Below are 20,715 nucleotides of genomic sequence, written 5' to 3'. Positions count from 1 at the left end.
AGGGACCAAACCTTGCCTTCAACAATGGCAAAGAGAGCCATTGCAGGTGACTGGTCTAAAGACAAGCACAGCTCAGCCACAACAGTAAGGCATGCACAACACACACAGGACATACTTCTGAAGCACCAGATTCAGTGAGCAGAGGACACTAGACTGCAGGGCTCTACAAGAGGGCCCTTCTCTTCTTCATAAGACCATAACTTTCAAGAGCAGGAAACACAGCTGAATTTCCTAACACAGAGAAACAGACACAGGGAGTTAAACAAAATAAGGAGAGAGAAGGATATATCTCAAATGGAAAAAAAAAAAAAAAAAAAAAAAAACAGAACAAAATCATAGCAAGAAAGCTAAAATAAATAGTGATAAGTAGTATGTTCGATTGAGAAGTGTAGAAGACCTCAGTGAGACCCTAAACAAAGAGAAAACATAAAAAAAGAACAAACCAGAAATAAAGAACTGAATAACTGAAATTAAAAATACACCCAATGGAATAAATATTAGACTAGAGGAAGCAGAAGAAAGGATCATTGACCTGGAGGGCAGAGGAATGGAAAGCAATCATGCTGAACAGGAGAGAGAAAAAATAATAATAAAAAATGAAAACAGACTCAATGACACCATCAAGAGTAGTAACATTTGCATTATAGGAATCTCAGAAGGAGGAGAGAAAGAAAAGGGGGCAGAAATTTTACTTGAAGAAATAATAACTTGAAACTTCCCAAATCTGGGTAAGAAAACAGAAATCCAGATTCAGGAGCCACAGAGCACCCCCAACAAAATCAACCCAAGGAAGTCCACAGCAAGGAACGAAAATGGGGGGAAAAAAGTGGCAATAAAGAAAATTTAAAAGCAGCAAGAGAGAAAACAGTTACATACAAGGGAAAGGACATTAGACCATCAGCTGATTTTTCAGCAGGACTTTGCAGGCCAGAAAATGGTAGTATGATATATTCAAAGTATTGAAGGAAAAAACATGCAGCCAAGGATGCCCTATACAGCAAGACTATCATTCACAATAGAAGGACAAATAAAGACTTCCCAGACAAATAAAAGTTAAAGGAATTAGAGACTACTAAACCAGCCCTACAAAATATGTTAAAGGGGTCTCTGAGTGGAAAAGAAAGTGGAAAAGAAAGACCATAAGTAGGAGTAAGAAAAGTAGGTGACACAAAAGCATTGAAAATAAGTATCTCTGTGAAAATCAATCAAAAGAGTCACAAAACAAAGGGATGTAAGGTATGAGTAAAGAATGTTCACACTTAAATGATCAACTTAATATAGATTGCTATATGCAGAAGATGTTACATATAAACCTAATGGTAACCACAAAAAAAAAAAAAAAAAAAAAAAACCTAGCAATGGATATCCAAAGAAAAAAGAGAGTGAGAAGAAAGGAACAGAGAACTTCAAAACAACTATAACAAGTAATAAAATAGCAATAAATACATACCTATCAATAATGACTTTTCTGTAGATTTTTCCCTTTCAGCATTTTAAAACTAATATAATACTGTATGCTAACTATACTGGAATTTTTTAAAATGTTACTTTGAATGTAAATGGACTAAACACTCCCATCAAAAGACACAAGTTTATAGAGTGGGCTAAAAAAACAAACAAAATGAGACCCATATGCTGTCCTACAAAAGACTCATTTCAGACCTAAAGACATCTGCAGATTGAAAGTGAGGGGATGGAGAAATACTTATTATGCAAATGAATGCCAAAAGAAAGCTGGAGAAGCAATACTTATATTGGACAAAATAGACTTTAAAACAAATATACTTGGAATAAGAGAGAAAGAAGGACACTACATAATCACAAAGGGAACAATCAAACAAGAAGATATAACAATTGTAACTATTTATGCATTTAACATGGGAGCACCCAAATACCTAAAGAAGCTAATAACAAATATAAAGAAATTAATCAATACTCATACAATAATAGAGAACTTAACACTCCACTTACATCAATGGGCAGATCATCCAAACAGAAAATCAACAAGAAAACAGTGGCTTTGAAGTACACACTGGACCAGATGGATCTAACAGACATGTTCAGAATGTTCTATCCTAACATAGCAGAACACACATTCAAGTGCATATAAAACATTCTCCAGAATAGATCACATATTAGGCCACAAGTCTCAGCAAATTTAAGAAGCTCAAAGTTATATGCACCTTTTCTGACCACAATGCTATGAAACTAGAAATCAACCACAAGAAAAAAATCTGGAAAGACTACAAATGCATAGAGGTTAAATAACAAGCTACTAAACAGTGAATGGGTCAACCAGAAGATCAAAGAAGAAATTTTAAAAAATGGAAATAAGTGAAAATAAAAATACAATGGTCCAAAACTTTGGGATGTGGCAAAAGTGGTCCCAAGAGGGACGTATATAGCAATACAAGACTACTTCAAGGGGCAAGAAGAATCTCAAATAAACAACCTAACCTTACATCTTGCAACCTAACCTTACCCTTATAACCAAGGGGCTAGAAAAACAACAACAAAGCTTAAAGCCAGCAGAAGAAGGGAAATAATAGAGTACAGCCAGCAGGCTGGGTGATTTAATGCCACCTTCGGCCAGGGTGTGATCCTGGAGACCCCGGATCGAGTCTTGCATCGGGCTCCCAGTAGGGAGCCTGCTTCTCCCTCTGCCTGTGTCTCTGCCTCTCTCTCTCTCTCTCTCTCTGTGTCTCTCATGAATAAATAAAATCTTAAAAAAATAAAAATAAAGAGCAGAGACGAAATAAATGATGTTGAAACTAAAAAACAAACAAACAAACAAAACAATAGAACAGGTTAATGAAATCAGCATCCTATACCTTGAAAAGATCAAAACTGATAAACCTTTAGCCAGACTCATCAAAAGGGGAGAGAGCACTCAAACAATATGATAAATGAAAGAGGAGAAAAAACTAACACCACAGAAATACAAAGGATAATAAAAGAATATTATGAAAAATTAAAGTCAACAAATTAAACAACCTAGAATAAATGTATACATATCTAGAAACATATAACTTCTGAAGACTGAATCAGAAAGAAATTGAAAATTTGAACAGACTAATTACCAACAATGAAATCGAATCAGTAATAAAAAAAAGACTCCCAACAAACAAAAATCCAGGATCAGGCAGATGCACAGGTAAATTCTACCAAGCACTCTACCAAAATATTTAACAGTTAATATCTAATTTTTCAAACTATGCAAAAAGAAGAAGAAGAAGAAGGAGGAGGAGGAGGAGGAGGAGGAGGAGGAGGAGGAGGACAACAACGACCACAACTATGACGACGACAACAAAGAGTTTCCAAATTTATTCTGAGGCCAAGATTACCCTGATACCAAAATGAAGACTAGATAAAAGAGACTACAAAAAAAAGAGAGAACTATTCACCAATATCTCCAAAGAACACCGATGCAAAAAAAATCCTCAACAAAATATTAGCAAACTAAATCCAACAATACATTAAAAAAAGTCATTCACCACAATCAAGTGGGATTTATTCCTGGGATGCAAGTGTGGTTCAATATTTGCAAATCAATCAGTGTGATACATCACATCAAGAAGAAGGATAAAAAAGACATTATCATTTCATTTTAGATTCAGAGAAAGCATTTGACAAAGTTCAACATCCTTTCATGATAGAAACCCTCAACAAAGTAGGTTTAAAGGTCCCACACTTAACATCATCTTCAATGGTAAAAAACAAAACAAACAAACAAACAAAAAAACAGAGCTCTTCCCCTAAGGTCAGGAACAAGATAGGAATGTGTCCACTCTTACCACTTTTATTCAATATAGTACTAGGAGTCATAGCCATAGCAATCAGATAACAAAAAGAAAAATAAATAAAAGGTATTCAAATTGGTAATGAAGAAGTAAAACTGTCACTATTTGCAGATGACATGATACTATATATAGAAAACCCAAAAGACTATACACACACACACACACACACACACACAAATAAACTACTTGAATTCGGCAAGGTTGCAGAATACAAAATCAATATACAGAAATCATTTACATTTTTTTTTAATATTTTTATTTATTTATGATAGTCACACAGAGAGAGAGAGAGAGGCAGAGACATAGGCAGAGGGAGAAGCAGGCTCCATGCACCAGGAACCCGACATGGGATTCGATCCCAGGTCTCCAGGATCGCGCCCTGGGGCAAAGGCAGGCGCCAAACCGCTGCGCCACCCAGGGATCCCTCATTTACATTTTTATACACTAATAATGAAAAGTAGAGAGATTAAGAAAACAATCCCATTTACAACTGCACCAAAAATAAACAATTAGGACTACATCAAAATAAAAAGCTTCTGCACAGCAAAGGAAACAATAAACAAAACTAAAAGACAACTTACAAAATGAAAGAAGATGTGTGCAAATGACATATCTGATAAATGGTTAGTATCCAAAATATAAAAAGAACTTCTATAACTCAACACCCAAAAAACAAATAATCCAATTTAAAAATGGGCAGAAGACATGAACATCTCTCCACAGAAAGACATCTAGATGGCCAACAGACACATGAAAAGATGCTCAACATCACTGATCATCAGGGAAATGCAAATCAAAACTACAGTATCATCTCACACCTGTCAGGATGGCTAAAATTGAAACCACAAGAAACAAATATTGGTGAGGATGCGGAGAAAGGGGAGCCCTCTTACACTGTGGGTGGGAATGCAAACTGGTGCCGCCACTCTGGAGAACAGTGTGGAGGTTCCTCAGAAAGTTAAACAACAAAAAAAAGTTAAACAATAGAATTACCATATGATACAGTAATTTCATTACTGGGTATTTATCCAAAGAATACAAAAGCACTAATTTCAGGGGATCCCCGGGTGGCTCAGTGGTTTAGCGACTGCCTTCAGCCCAGAGCATGCTCCTGGAGTCCCGGTATTGAGTCCTACATTGGGCTTTCTGCATGGAGCCTGCTTCTCTCTCTGCCTGTGTCTCTGCCTCTTCCTCTTTGTCTCTGTCTCTGTGTGTGTCTCTCATGAATAAGTAAAATCTTTTTTTTAAAAAAAGCTCTAGTCTGAAGAGATACATGCACCTGTTTGTTGCAGCATTATTTACAGCAGCCAAGATATGGAAGCAACCTAGGTGTCCACTAATAGATGAAATGGATAAAAGAAGATGTGGTATCTTTATACAATAGAATATTATTCAGCCATAAAAAATGAAAATCTTGACATTTGCAACAGGAAGGGATCTAGAGGGTATAATACTAAGTGAAATAAGTCAGAGAAAGACAAACACCATCTGATTTCACTCATATGTGGAATTTAAGAAACAAAATAGACAAATAGAAAAAAAGGATAAATCAAAGAACACTTATCGATAGATAATTGATGGGGAGGTGGGTGCAGGGAGGGGTAAACTAGGTGAAAGGGATTAAGAGGACACTTATGATGAACATGAACTATCATGATGTGTAGAATTGTTGAATCACCATATTGCATATCTGAAACTAATATAACACTGTATGTTAACTATGCTGGAATTAGAATTTTAAGAAAATGGACAAAGGAATTCAATAGATATTCTGTAAAGATGGCATACAAATGGCCAACACATACATTAAAAAGTGCTCAACATCACTAATTATCAGGGAAATGCAAATGAAAGTCACAATGAAATATCCTACACCTGTAAGGATGGCCATCATTAAATGGCAATAGATAAAAACTGTTGGCAAGGATGTGGTGAAAAGAGAACCCTTTGCATTGTTGGTAGGGATATAAACTGGTGGAGTCACCATGAAAACAGTACGAGGGTTCCTCAAAAAATTAAAATAAAGTTACCATATGATCCATCAATCCCACTTCCGGGTTATCTATCCTAAAGAAACAAGATCAGTATCTTGAAGAGCTTTCTGTTCTATGCTCACTGCAGCAATACTCACGGTAGCCAGTTATCGAAACCACCTGTGCCCACTGACAGATGAATGGACACAATGCGGTATGTATGTGTCACCAACTATTACAGGCCTATGAAAGGAGGAAATCCTGCCACTTAGGATAATGTAATAAATTTGGAGGACACTATGCTAAATGAAATAAGCTAGATGCAGGAAAACAAATATTGCATGATATCACTTATATGTGGAATTTTAGAAAGTTGAACTCAGAGAACTACAATATAGAATGATGGTTGCCAGGGGCTGGGACTTGTGGGAAATGGGGAAATACTAGCCATACAGTTAACTTTAAACTTTCAGTTATAGAATGAGTATGTTCTAGAAATCCACTGTACATGGTGACTATAGTTGATAATGTTTTACATACTCGAAATTTGCTGAGAGTAGACCTTAAGAGTTTTCCACAAACACACAAATGGTGGGTCTAGGAGGTGGGTATGTGGCATCATTACATGAAGTTTGCTCCCACCCCACCAACTGTACATCTCGTATGTAATTGTCAATCCCCGCCGTGAGTCGTGCTCACATTCAGGTCCTACCGCAGCCTCCAGATGCCAGAGATTACTTCGGGCATCCTTCCTCGCTGATGGCCTCAGCACCTTCACTCCTCCCGACAGGGAAGCACATCTGGGGGCTTGCCTTGAATGTCCCTGAGCTAGGTGGGATCCTGGGAGGGAGCACACCCACTCACTGTGGCCTGGCTCATTCTCCTCACCTGAATTCAAGTGTGGAGGTGGGCAAGCACTGGCTCCATCCCTAAAGCTCGGGGCCATCAGAACTCTAGGTTGGCGTGGCCTCCCTCCCTCTCGTGGTCACACACAACCGTGTTCAAAGGTAAGCAGCAGGGTACTGTTTCTCCGACAACCTTCTTCTGAAGGATCCCTCATCCTCTCCACACTCCTTACACTCACTGGCGGGATCCAGGCACAACCCCTCCCGAGACCAAGAGCGATGGCCCCTCTCTGTGGGCACCAGGCTGAAATGCCCCCCTGCACCCAGGCTCCCCAGAAGCCGTTGTGTTCTTGCCAGGCCCTGCCCTGGGGATGGGCAGCAAACCTGCCACCTGCTGCCCCTGGGCTCCCGCCAGGCCTGTCCCAGGGAGCTAAGCGTAGGGGCTCTTCCCCAGTACCGACCAGTCCCATCCCCACCTACCTCACTGCTCACTGGTAGATTTCCTTTCTGTTGGAGAAGCTCATCACCTTTCCCACTGCTCTGTGGCTACAATGCGACTCACTACCCTGTCCTCCAGCTTTACCTCTCCACACGTTTATACAAAATGTCAAAAGACCACTTCAAGTACCTGCTTTTGCCACTTATTTCCTGGTTGACATTGGCACTCAGAGCCAAGGACTCATCCCCTGGTCATTGCTGTGTCTGCTTCCATGGGGCAACAAGCTAAGCTTCTGGGCCTAATTCCAGGGCTGGGAGCACTTCCAGCTAAGAGAGAAATAAAGATGTCCCACCAGGGTCAGGGGGCGGAGGCTTAGGCAGCGAGCACAGGGTGTATGTGAACCCTGTACTTTCTGCTCCATTTGCTGTGAACCGAAACTGTTCTAAATAAAATATGTTAATTTAAGGGGAGGAAGGCCTGATTAGCTCCAGGTTTGTACCAGGTGGAGGGAACGTGCCCTGTAGTCCCACAGGCCTACTGGGCAGCTCGGCTGCTCCCTGGAGAGGTGGGCTCCACAGCCTTTCCCCCTGGCCTCCTGCTTCTGGGGAAACCAACTGCTGCTTGGCAATAGGCCCACCCATAGAGGGGTCACTGCCAAGCTCTTCAAAAGGCTGGTGGCCAGCTCACAGCAGCCTTCATGACACAGGGGACATCTTGAGGACGGAGACCATGGGTCAGAGATGGCCCAGACGTTCCAACTGAGGATGCTGGCCAGGATGCTTCCTACAGGCTGGGGGTAGCCACACCTACTTCTCTAACCTACGCTCTTCTGGTATTAACAGCAGTTCACAGCAATTAGTTTACCCCCACACAAGGAAAAATAGCCTTGAAGTCCAACTAAAATTGTTCTGGGCTTCAAACAAGAGGTTGGAGTCCAGCACCTGCGTCCAGCAAACGCTTTCCTTGGGTAGGCCACTGCATCACCCAACATTGCTGAAAAGACTGCTAGCCAGTGCTCATGGGCCTCTGGCTCCCCTCCCGCCAAGACCCCAACAGTGGAAGGCAAACTAGCAAACACAAAATGGGGGGAGCAAGAATACCTGGAAGTTAGTTCAGTAGAATGGAAGAAAAAAAATGAGGTCTATGTGGTATAGCCTGCATGTTCCAATGAGGACAGTTAGAAGTAATTTAGAACCTTTATAAGCAAAACCAGAAAAATCTTGAAATGATTAAAAAAATCACCCATCTATCATTTCCACTCTCGCTTTCCCTATGCACTTTTCAGCATACACAAAATTTGTCATTTTGCCTTTTAAATGAAATCTTTAAAATCTTGGACTTTAAAGGACAATGTAAAAAGTATCTTAGAAGCCATGTCCACCTATCTCCATTTACACGGGAAGTTTAAAGCTCCAGTCAGAGGTGTAGACTAGGCCTAGAATCCACCTCCTGACCTTTCCTCCCCTGAACATCCTCTAAGTGGGGCAGGATAAAAAACTCCAGAGAGCCCCTTCAACCTTCCACCCAGGAACCTTTTAATTATTATTCAAAGTAGCTTGGAATAAATTAAATCTAGTGCTGGGATACTAATGCAGACATCCTAAGCTCAACAGATGTTTGAACCAGACTGGGGAATCGAGGAGGGACAGAGATTTTTTACAAGGTGGTGTCTGCTTGAATAGATGCAAAAAAATTACACCTAGAAAGTGGGGGCATCCTGAGCCCACGTAATTAACTGCAAAGACACAAGCACTTGTAAAAATGGAAATGTCAGATATGGCTCACATTAGTTTCATTAATGTACATCTGTGCATAGTATGATCAGCAAGTTCTTGTGAATAAAACGGTGAAATTAACTTTAACAGATCTTAAAACAAGTCTAAATTCTTATACAGAAATGCATCTAGTTTGGCAAGGATGGAGATGAAAGTTAAGAATGAGGGATGCTTGGGTGGCTCAGCGGTTAAGCATCTGCCTTCCAACTCATTGTGATCCTGGGTCCTGGGATCAAGTCCCACAACAGGCTCCCCTCTGCCTTTGTCTCTCATGAATGGATGAATGAAATCTTTAAAAACAAACAAAAAATACCCAGAAAGAATGAGTTTAAAACCACAAGTTTTAAAGTAGTATTTTATTGAAAAGATACTTAATGCCCTTATACACATTTAGGATTCAATCAGAGGGTTACAAACCACATTGGTGCTCAGTGTGATGATAGACTCCCACAATATGCAACAGCACTCCCAGAGCAGCCCCAAGCTTTAAGTCCAGACTCAGACCTTTGCAAGAGAAATATTTACAAATCCAGTGAAGGAAAGAGCAGGCATCTCAGCCTTGTTCAATGCCTTCATTCAAGTTTAACAGCAGCTACAAAGGGAGAAACAGCTGGCAGGTTCTACATCAGAAACGAGAACTTGACCAAAACCGAAAAACCTGTTTTCCAAAACTTTCCAGGGACCTCAAGTGTGACACATAAGCAACTAGGTATTCTCCAGAGTCCTAAATTCTCATTAGCTGACCTGTAGTAACCAATGCTGGTGCCATGCTGCTGTCTGTAAATCATTAATGTGAGCATTGCTTCCTCTGGTATTCCTGCAATGTTTTCATTTCTAAGGAAACTTGCAGAAAGAACCATGCTTACACCAAAACAAGGTGAAAAGAGCAGGTTACCGTGGAGTAATAAGGCCCTAAGAAAGGCAGCAGGTCGTATAGTTACCTCCTTGTGGGCAAAATCCCTGCCCTAAAACTATGCAACCTACTACCTCTTCCTAGGAACCCATTTCTTTCCCATGCTGGTCTTCTACTTGGCAGATGCACTTCAAATTAACCTGTTCAATCAGGCATATTCTTTGGGTTTTATTTCAAATTTGAATGAATTAGAATTTCTTCACTGAGGCTTTTCAGTAAAAGTTACTGGCCATGACCTTGGTAAAATTCACAAATGCATTTCCTTAAAATCAAACCTATTGTCAATAAGGAACAAAAATGCAATTTTATCAGAAGATGGAAATCTTAGAAGCCTAATACCTCCCAACCCACCATATTATTATTGGAGCCAAAGACTTAAAAACAAAACAAAGTATCACCAAAATTTAAATATCTAATCTCACAAAAATCTCCAGCCTCTTTTGCAACACTGGGAAATGAGGGGACACTATGTGTAAATGCTGCTTGCCACCTTTCACTGGAGCACATGACCAAGTTCCCCTGGGACACCAGTTGTTTCCTAGTTATGGCCAGCTCCCACTCCTAAGTGTTTTCACAGAACGGAGCAGCTCTCCACAATTTGATTCACTTAACTGGGCTTGGCTAGAAAGGTTATGAGTGGGTCCTTGTGTAACTAATGAAAGATACAGATTCTCATTTCTCCACACCTTAGTCATTCCAACTGCAGAGTGGCCAGGATGTCCACACTGGGAGCAGCACATGTCACAAAATCACAAAACCCCATGACTCCACTAGCCACACAATGAAGAGAATCATCCAACTTATCAGTTTCACAAAAATTAAGCCCAAGAGAATTTCTTAAACATTCCCACTTTTCTTTGGCACAGCAAAAGACAATGAATGTAAAAGGTCTTCCCCCCTGCTATGTCCAGTTTATAACAAAGACCAACTCTGGACCATGCAGGTGTCCACCCATATCCCAGGGATGAAATAAAAAACATAAACTCAGCCTAGAGCAATCACGTGAGAATTGGATGTTTTCTCTCATGCAAAGTTCTTACTGCCAATGGCAATGCACTGGAATTATCTTAGTAAGATTCGGGACAGGTGGAGGAAACATTTGGGAGAGGTGACCTCTTCCTCACCTCCATACATTGCCTCTTTTTCTCCCAAAACAAAATAAACAGCAAGTTTTTGTACAGAGAGCTTTTAGTGCTGCTTGATTATAAAGGCCCAATGTAGGATACGGTTTGGCCACCAAAGTAGGTGTTAAAACTCAAGTAGCCCTTTCTAGCAAGATCCTCATGTTTTCCTTTAAAACAATGGACTATGGATTTCCCCCTCTGACAGCTTCAGAGCAGTCCCCTGTGTGAAGGTCAGGCTCCAACAGGTTTTGGGGGCAAAGCTGAGGTCTTCATGACTTACCAGGAGCAAAGGTAGGACCCAGAACCCACCTCTCATTTCCCAGGCTGGAGGTGAAGCTGTCCAAATCAACATACCAGTGAAACAGAGCTTATAACATTGTCAAAGGCAACCCCAAACCCCACACTTGACTGCAGTTCAGCTCACACAGTGCCTCTCCCATCTGTTTTTACCGCGGCCTCCCAGGACCCTACCCCCGACACGTGCAGCGGGACGCAGAGCGATGCACCTATTCTTCATTCCAGAGGGGCTCAGTTCCCTATTAAGATTTACTCTCCACACAGAAGTTTTTAATTTTAAATTTCTGAAACCATGTGAAATATAAAAAATATTAGATCATTGTATCTACTGTAGGTACACTATCCTTCAATAGAAAAAATAAGCAACTGATATAAACAAAGTACAAAACAATGTCAAAATTAACTTCTGAGTTTTAATATCTAGATAAAGATAAAATGCAGCAAGTCTACTCCTCAGGGAAGGCAATAGATTGTATAGTTATCTCCTGAACAGGGTAAAATCACTACCCCACAACTATACAATCTACTACCTCACTCTGATAGAGCAATCTTTTCTTCTGGAATGGAGAACGTAATCTTTTTCAAAAGAAAAATACAACAAAATTATCAGCATCAAATGAAAATATACACTTATTCTTATATACAGAAAAGAGAAACAGAAAGTATCCCCACTACCATCTGATCTACTTGTTAAAAATTTTAATCATTAAACAAGCAACCTCACAACATAAAAAAATGCTGCACTATAGCATTTTTACATAAGTTACTTTAAAAAACATTGTAAAACTAGTTATCAACTTTCTATGAGGCCGCTGGGATGCAGATTTTTCTATCACGTTAGGAAAGACAGTAGATTGTATAGTTATCTCCCAGTGGTGGGTGTGACCCTAAAACTATACAACCTACTACCTCATCCCACAGTGAAGAGAAGGTCCAGGGTAATGCTGAACGGCACCACAGGAATGTTTTCTCCTCAGTAATCCTGGGTCTCCTGTGTGAGGAAAGCAGAAAACACAGTATTAGAACAATTTCATTCACTCAACTTGAACATAAGTTTAACTGAACCTTCTAAAACCAGCATTTTAACTTCTAGCTATCATAAAGATCTATGCAGTCCTTTCATTTCCTATTATTTGGTTAATATTATTTTAAATCTGCTCCCAATGCTATGTATTTATAAGATCCAGAAAGCACTTTCTTCCAGTATCTTACCTATCATCAATTTCTGACATTTTTTTACAGTTGATAGAAATGAAAATTCATAAAATCACATATCTTTCCATGAGAAACTAAAAGAAAAAAAACCCATTATAAAGGAAAACAAGAACCAATAACAAAATCCAATGCCCTCAAAACCCAGAAGTGCTGTTTCTCTCGTGCATAATTCATGATTAAATAGAGAATGGGGGATCCCTGGGTGGCGCAGAGGTTTGGCGCCTGCCTTTGGCCCAGGGCGCGATCCTGGAGACCCGGGATCGAATCCCACATCGGGCTCCCGGTGCATGGAGCCTGCTTCTCCCTCTCCCTCTCCCTCTGCCTATGTCTCTGCCTCTCTCTCTCTCTCTCTCTCTCTCTCTCTCTCTGTGACTATCATAAATAAATAAAAATTAAAAAAATAAATAAATAAATAGAGAATGGTATTTTTAAAAATATGCAAAGAGAACCTTATTTTTACTTAAGTATTTATTAAGTAGGCTCCACAACAGCGTGGAGCCCACCACAGGGATCAAACTCATGATCCTGAGATCAAGACCTGAGCTGAGATCAAGAGTTGGACACCTAATCAAGTGAGGCACTCAAGCACCTTGAGAACCTGATTTTAAAATTAACCTGATGCATGTAATTTCATGACAACAAACATGAAGTGGTCTTTTTAAGAGAAAATTAACTGTATCTGACTTGGAACCAAGATCCTTCTTTCAGCTAGAAAGGTACAATGAGGGTGTCAAAGGTAGAGACCAAGATACTTAACACCTTTGTAGAATACTTTTGAACTGAGCAATGATCACTTTAGTTATTGACTTTCAACAACAGTGCCAAGACAATTCAGTAGGGAAAGAATAGAGTTTTCAACAAATAGTGCTGGAACAACTGAATATCCACATGTGGAAGAATGGATTTAGACCCCCTACCTCACACTATATAGAAGTTAAAACAAATAACCTATTTTAAAGAAGAGCAAAGGATTTAAGCAGACATTTCTCTAATGATTAACAAGCAAAAATGGTCAAATACATAAGAAGACGCTTAACATCTTAATTAGACATTAGGGACATCTAAACCAAAGCCACAATGGGATGCCACTTTCAGATCCACTAAGATGGTTATGATCAAAAAGACAAGCGATGGTGAGAATGCAGAGAAACTAAACTTATGGGACCCTCATATACTGCTGGTGGGAATGTGAAATGGTGCCAGGTGTTTTGGAAAAGTTTAGCAGTTCACTAGAAAGTTACATAGTTACCACATGACCAATTCCAACTCCTAGATATACCCCCAAGAAAATAAAACAAACAAATTGCAAAGGAATGTTTCACAGCAGGAATACTCATTTGGAGTCACCAAAAACCAAGATTCAAATCCTGGCCCTGCTCACTCACTGTTATATCAGTACATTGGGCTGAATGATCTGTAAGAATAAGGGGAAAGATTTACCATGCATCCAACATACAGAGGGGCCCTACGTGAGTTCTGTCATGTGTGCCATCTTATTTAATAGTCATCTTTTCTATCCCTATGGGTGGGAACTTGTGTGAAGTTTAAGAACTTGCCTCAAATTACAGAAGATAGTACTAGATCTCCAAACTTACACTACTATATATGAGTTCATTCCCATTCTACAAGGCCAGATGCTCATGAACATGCAGATGACTGTCCCTAAAAAGTCAAGCCCTTATAAGCCAAATTCTTTCCTCAGCACCAGCATGGTTCTTTTAAGAGTGAGAGCCAATTTTCTCACTTAAAACATGTTTGAATCCTCACCAAACATAAGTATCTAAAATGAAATAAATGTACACTCTAAAATGTATTCATTTTTCAATCTTGGCAAGTTGGCATGCTTATTGCCTTGTACTATTTTTCTTGATCCAGCAATTTAAGTACCATACTGGTAAAAAGCAATCTGGCAATTTATAGATCAAGGGCTATTAAAATGCTCCTCAATTTTAGGAGAAACATAAATATAACTCCAAAGTTAAGATGTTTAAGAACAAGGGGCAGAGGAAACAGATATCTATTATATAACATGACTACTGATTAATTAGAGCAGTGGTTTCCACCTTTCCACAATCCACAGAAAAAACATTTCATACTTCTAAACCATATTCGTACATGTCTATCAATAGTTAATACTAGTACAATAAAATATTAACATTCACAAATCAACACTATCCCTTACTCTTACATTTTCTATTTTGTTATACACAGTAAATTGGTTTTATGATCCACTGCTGGTTCTCAGCCTGTTTTCTAGAAAGCACTGACAAGAGCAAATTTTGGAAACGAAAATTTGACAGCTGAAAGAAGGTAATGTTTAATTAAGCAAGCTTTCAGAAACACAGAATACAATTCATACACTAGAACTTACGGATTATGAGGACCCATGGAAATAATTGTCAAGACATAAGGTTAGTAAAAACCCTACCATGTACATAATCACAACTATACAATACTTGGCTACTGGGAAAGAGAAAGGAGAAGCATTAAGTTGCTAGCATATTTTTAGTTCTTGAGATTTTTTCCTTTCATAGAGATCTGATTTGAATCCTGGCTTTTTATTTACCACATACATATTTACATTAGGTAATCTCTGGGCCTTTGTTATTTTTACTTATAAAAATCTGACAGGGGCAGCTTGAGTAGCTCAGGTGTTTAGTGCCTGCCTTTGGCCCAGGGTGTGATCCTGGAGATCCGGGATCGAGTCCCACATCGGGCTCCAATACATGGCGCCTGCTTCTCCCTCTGCCTGTGTCTTTGCCTCTCTCTCTCTGTCTCTCTCATGAATAAATAAATAAAATCTTAAAAAAAAAAAAAAATCTAACAAATTTTACAGGGCTGTTAAGAAAGATTAGAAAAATACAAAAAGCACCAAGTACAATGCTGGGTGCATAGTGGATGCTCCATATCTGGCAGCTGCAACCATCAATTACTAGACTGTTAACTAAATTAACTAAAACACTCTTAGAAAAGGGGCACCTGGGGGGCGCAGTCAGTTGAGTGTGTGCCTCTGGCTCAGGTCATGATCTCAGAGTCCTGGGCACCTGAGCACCACGTTGGGCTCCCTGCTCAGTGGGGAATCTGCTTGTCCTTCCCCCGTTTCCCCTCTGCTAGTGCTGTCTCAAATAAATAAATAAAAAACAAAAACAAACAAAAACCTCTTAGACAAGATGCTATTAGCTAAAACTATCTGAATTTGATCTTTCAAGTAATTTTTTAGAAAGTAACACACTTTTATACCACTTTCAGTGCTTATTCACATACTACCTCAATCTGCAGCTTGAACTACTCCTCACCCATTAAAAATTATAGTGATTAAAAGTTAACAACTGAACTTGAACAAAATGTATCCTAAGAAACTGATTTCAGCACAACATAGCAATACAGGAAAGGAGCTCAGACCAATGGCTTTGGGGCTGAGCAGGTGCTCAGTGGCTGTGTTCTTGGGCAAATTACATAACTTCCCTGAGATTTAGTTCTCTCATCTCAGATTAGGGAACTAACATGCACACCTAATGGGGTCGTTTTAAGAACTGGGAACATGTGCAAAGCATCTTAATGATCCAGAAGTACTCAACAAATGAGAATTATTCTTCTCACTAAATTAAATCAACTTGAGAAACTGCCTCAGACAGCAATTTTCCTTTCCCAGAAATACTTGTGATAGAAATACTTATGTTCAATGTAAAACTTGCTGTCAATTTAAAATGTGCTGTGAAGAGGCTAGTTATTATCAATAAGCTTGTCTATATCTGTACTTATATTAAAGTTCTAGAACTAAAACATTCACTGCTTAACACATTTTAAAATCCACTTATATTTTAGTGAGTAATAGTGTAACATATAACATTTAACATACTACTTCTATAGTCAAACTTAGGGTTCCTAACTTACATTCATAGCAGGCTTTACAAAGGGCTACAGTACCCCCAGAAATTGTATATAAAATTTTTCTGCAGTAATCTATAGCTTCTATCACATTTATAAGAAAGTCTATGACAAAAAGTCTAAGTATCATGATTCAAAAACACATCTGAATATACATTCTGAAGGCTACATGTTAATGAAATAAAAACTGTAATTTTCACCTTTGCATCTGACAATTTTACTAAGATAGTATTTTATTTTTTAATTTTTAAAAAAAGATTTTATTTATTTATTCATGAGAGACACAGAGAGAGGGAGAGGCAGAGACACAGGCAGAGGGAGAAGTAGGCTCCATGCAGGGAGCCCGATGTGGGACTCGATCCTGGGACTCCAGGATCACACCCTGGGCCAAAGGCAGGCGCTAAACCGCTGAGCCACCCAGGGATCCCATAAGATAGTATTTTAAACAAACTAGCTCTAAATTCTTAAAAATATACTCAACTTAGTCCAATAGCAGGCATACTTTACCACCTTCCATACACTTCATACTTATTAAGAGTCTGAACTTCTGGGCTAAAATAATGATTTTCTAGAAGTCTAGTTTCCTAGATTTTATATTAATTTACATACTCCTAACAAAGTAGCTCAGAAAGTTTATTTTTATTTTTATTTTTTTAGAAAGTTTATTTTTAAAAACATTTATTCATATGCCATTCTAAGGCTGTATAAATTTCATTTTTGCCAAACTTCCATATAAGTAAAGTAACCATTTCCTTCAGTCCTATCATTGTTTTACTTGCTGATAATCAAATAGAATACTGGCCACTTTATGAAGATTTCCTTCATTCACAAATATTCAGCTGAGTATTAATGAAATCCTTTATTTGTTGGCTGAATAGTAAAACATTATTTTCATTCTTTTGACAGAGCATATGCAATATTTTTAGCAATGGGTCAACTCCATCAACCTAAGGTAACATGTGAAACTGACAAAATCATGTTTTTAGATATAAGGTTTGCTAATGAAAGTTAACTTAATTTTAATATAAGATCTCAATTTTTTATCCCACCAAACATTGCACTGAGGATCCATGTCAAATTTTAAATAGCAAAGCACTAGGTCATATTTTCCAAAAGGACAATTTACTTTCATTCACTTAAACATACAGCAGGTACATAGATGCAATTTCTAAAAAAACTAGGCTCCACAGCCAGCATGGAGGGGCTCAAACTCACGACCCTGACATCAAAACCTGAACAGACCTCAAGAATCATATGCTTAAATGACTGAGCCACCCAGGCACCTTGAGATGCTCTTGGTAAGATTATCCAACTGAAATTTTTTAAAAAGGTAACTACCGCCAACTCAATTCCTGGTATTCCTTTGTAAATTTTCCAATGCTGCACGTTAATTTGGGGCCAATCTCCCTGCTACCACAAGTGTATTTTATGCCACCCCTGTGTAACTAAGAAAATTCTGCTACTAATAGTACAATGCATGCAAATATTACAGGTGAGGCAGAGTGTTCCACTTGGGTGACTTGTTCTGCTTAACAGTCCTCATACACACCATTTCTCAATCCTTAAATCTCTGTTCCTATTTTTCATTATAGTGATATTCCTAGATTGAAAAATCACTGTATCATCTACACATCCCCAAAAGCCAAGAAAAGGTAGGCTTGTGCTTTTTAAATCTACATTCCAGTTTACTAATTACCTGTATTCTAGGTAGACAACTCATAGTCTACACATTGTATAAGTGAATTCTAAGAAAAATGCTCCCTCCTATACATTAAGCTATCAAATAATTGATCAAATAAAAACACCTCCCAAGTGAAGAGAAAGCTGGCATAATTTCCTGATAATGAATGACATGAAGCAAAAAATGATGGTTACCTAACAACAAAATGCTGCTCCCAAGTCATATTCACCCTTAATATCTGTCATTTTAAAACAGATTATCTAAAATATCTTAAAATATTGCTAGAAAAGTAAAAGTAACACTTAAGTTGTGAAGTTGTCAACTGCCTCAGAATACTTAAATCTTAGACCTAGAAAAGGCCTAAGAAATCACCTGGTACAATTTCCTCATGTTTGAGATGAGGCTATAGAGAGAGGGAACAGTTCTGTTGATAATATGAAACTGCAAACAGCTAGAGAAAGCTAATATTTAAAAAGCAGCTGGACGATCCACTCAAATTGCATTATCCACTCAGTAGCCATTAGCCACTTGTCACTACTGAGCACTGGAATGCAACTAGCCCAAAAGGAGATGCGCTGTTACTGCAAAATACACTCTAGATTTCAAAGACTTGGCACCAAAAAAAGGAGTAGTGGTTCTCATTTTATATGGTTATTTAATGAAGTCCACTCTTAAGTGATTGTGCAATGCTCAGAACACCCACACAGGCAAAGGGCACGAGTGACCAGGCCTCCTTGACTCTAGCCCTGAGGTCACATGAGGCAATGTTGACAACTCCTTACTGGGTATCCAGATTCTTCTACACTCATCTAGACACGAGAAAAAAACCAAAACCAAAACAAAACAAAACAAAAAAAACAAAAAAACAAAAAAACACTGGAATTACTATTCTGGGATCCTTTACTTAAATAAAAAACTTCTTGGAATATTAAAATTCTAAGTGATTAAAATGTATACAGGACATTGATGGCAAATCTATTTCCCCCAACTCCTTAAAGTAAAGCAAGGGGAACATCCTCCAGATACAAATTAACAGGCCTTTTAGTACTCTTTGCAGAAGACCGGTTCTATAAACAATAAAAATACCTTCAGAAGTACTGCTTTTCAAACTTTCTTTGACACACTCAGAAAGATTTTACAGGAACTTATGTGCACACAACCCAATCAAGTTTCGTGTAAACACACCAGTATTTTCTATTCCAGTTTTTAAAAAATTCTAGCCACCACCCACTAAAGGGATTTCATGACCCAGTGAGTCAAGACTTGGAGTTCGAGACAATGGCATAGGGCTCTCAGTACAGTCACTTCACTGTTAAGAACGCTAAGACTATTAGCTGCTGAAAGAAAAGGCACAGACATCTGTGTGCTGTCCTCCAAACCAAGAAATTCTAGTTCATGCTAATAGGAATTAAACGCCTTGACGGAGTCAACATTAGAGACCAACTTGTGTAATACAGAAGTCTGATCTCGGTCACCGATTCCCGGGTATCTGTGAACAGGTGTTTTGTTTCCATCACACCTCCATCACCCCTGAGTCTCCAAAGTTAACAGTTCCAACTTCGTGGAGAGGAGAGGAGCCCCTCTAACTACCCCCGCAAAGCATCCAAAAAGGGCTCACTTCCGCACGCCGGCCACACCGCCGGTACCCGGGCACACGTGAGGACACGCTTCAGCCGTCCCTGAACGGAGAGCGACCTAGACCGGCCTCTCGCAGTGGCCTCCGGGGCTCCAGGACGGCGCTCGCCGCCAGGGCCGGGGATCACGGAGGCGCGGTCCCAGGGGCGGCCTGAGCCCCGGGCACCCCCCACTCCGACACCGCAGGCGGGGGCCTGGCACTCCCGCGGACACCGCGGCCAAGGACAGAGGTGATGCGCCTCTCCCGCGGCCGGCCGGGGACCGGTGCCGGCCAGCCCGCGGACGGGAAGCGGGTCCCGGGTGCGGCCGCGGGGGTCCCCGGGTCCCCGCGCCCGCCCCCGACCCCCGGGACCCCACCGCCTGCCGCCGCCCGCCAAGGACGGCCGCCGCGGCTGAGCCACAGCACCGTTGCCCCGGGACGGAGGCTGCGCCCGGCCGCGCGGACGAAGGGCAGGGAGCCAGCCCAGGGCCCGCCCGCACCCGCCCTCCCCCCGCACTTCCTACCTTCCCTCCTGCATCCCAGCCCCCAAGGCCAAGGTCTCCCCGGCCCACAAACCTGATAGCGGAAGTGACGTCAGGGGGACCTGGCTGAGCCCACAGCCAGTCACGCCACGGCGGGAGGCGGCGCCGGCCAATGGGCGCGGCCCGAGGGCGGGACTTCCCCCGCCCAAGTTTGATTGAGGCGGGGGGAGGGGCGAGGTGAAGAATGTGAAGAATGACCCCTCCCCCCGGTCCGTGAGGCTCTGGGCGGGAAGCGGAGGGGGTTGGGGCCGCCCGCCCGCGCCACGCGGCGCCCATCCCCCGCCCGCCCGCCGCCGCCGCCGCCCGCGGTTCCTGCTCGCCGCCAGCCCGGCCCGGCCCCGGGCCTCCGCCGGCCGGCCCGCAGCGCTCCCCTCTCCTGCCGCCACTACGGTTCTGAGGGAAGGAAAATGGCGACGGGCCTGCGCTCGCCGTCCGTCTTCGTACCCACCTCGAAGTAGCGGAGGAGGCCGCCGCCCGCCGCCGCCCGCCGCGGGGACGGGACAGCCCTCGCGCCCGCCGCCCGCCGCCGCCCGAGAGCCGCGCGCGAGGACCCGGATGGAGGCGCGGGCGGGCGGGCCGCGGCGGCCTGAGGGAAGGCAGCGCGGGCA

Source organism: Vulpes vulpes, chromosome 1, assembly GCF_048418805.1.
Source record: "Vulpes vulpes isolate BD-2025 chromosome 1, VulVul3, whole genome shotgun sequence".
NCBI lineage: Eukaryota > Metazoa > Chordata > Mammalia > Carnivora > Canidae > Vulpes > Vulpes vulpes.
This window is presented reverse-complemented; position numbering follows the sequence as displayed.